General features: G+C 42.8%; 1 protein-coding gene across 1 annotated transcript in view; it reads right to left on the bottom strand.

The window, feature by feature from the left end:
- LOC107696339 (protein Hook homolog 2-like) overlaps nt 1-556 on the bottom strand; it is a 30,245-nt gene that overhangs the window by 24,859 nt on the left and 4,830 nt on the right.

Genomic DNA, 556 nt, shown 5'->3' on the forward strand with positions numbered 1-556 from the left:
AGCGTGTCCTGGGTGCACCGGGCCTGTGCAGAGAAACACACGGAGTAGAGGTGGTGGGAGAGTTAGCTGCGCGCTGTATACTTACCTCGGACTTGTGAGCGTCAGCCCGGGATGTTTCCAGCACGGCTCTCTAAAACTAGTGATAACAAGGCGCTCTGATTGTTTTTGTTGTAGAAAACGATAGGGGATATATTCACACGTTATAGAAACGAAAAAGATGGTGTATAAAATTGATTTTAAGATAAAAAATTAGACGGCTTAACAACGGTATCACCGTCAGCACCGTCTATCGCAGCAAGCCTACTTAATTGTATATATTATTGTAATAAACTGAAGACTTTAACTAGCAGAAAGCTGAATATGTTGTTAAGTATCTGTTTCTAAATATGAGTTTTGCCAATGCTGTGGTCACATGTGTTTCTGCTTAGTTCCAAATGACTACAAAATGACTGGGACCCCGTTTACACCTGTATTTACCGCTCAGATCCCTTAAGAGAAAGTTGATAACAGGTGTAATGGCGCTTTTCCACTGCATGGTACGGCTCGGTACGGTTCA

Source organism: Sinocyclocheilus anshuiensis, unplaced genomic scaffold (genome assembly GCF_001515605.1).
Source record: "Sinocyclocheilus anshuiensis isolate Anshui unplaced genomic scaffold, SAMN03320099.WGS_v1.1 scaffold62, whole genome shotgun sequence".
NCBI classification, from domain to species: domain Eukaryota; kingdom Metazoa; phylum Chordata; class Actinopteri; order Cypriniformes; family Cyprinidae; genus Sinocyclocheilus; species Sinocyclocheilus anshuiensis.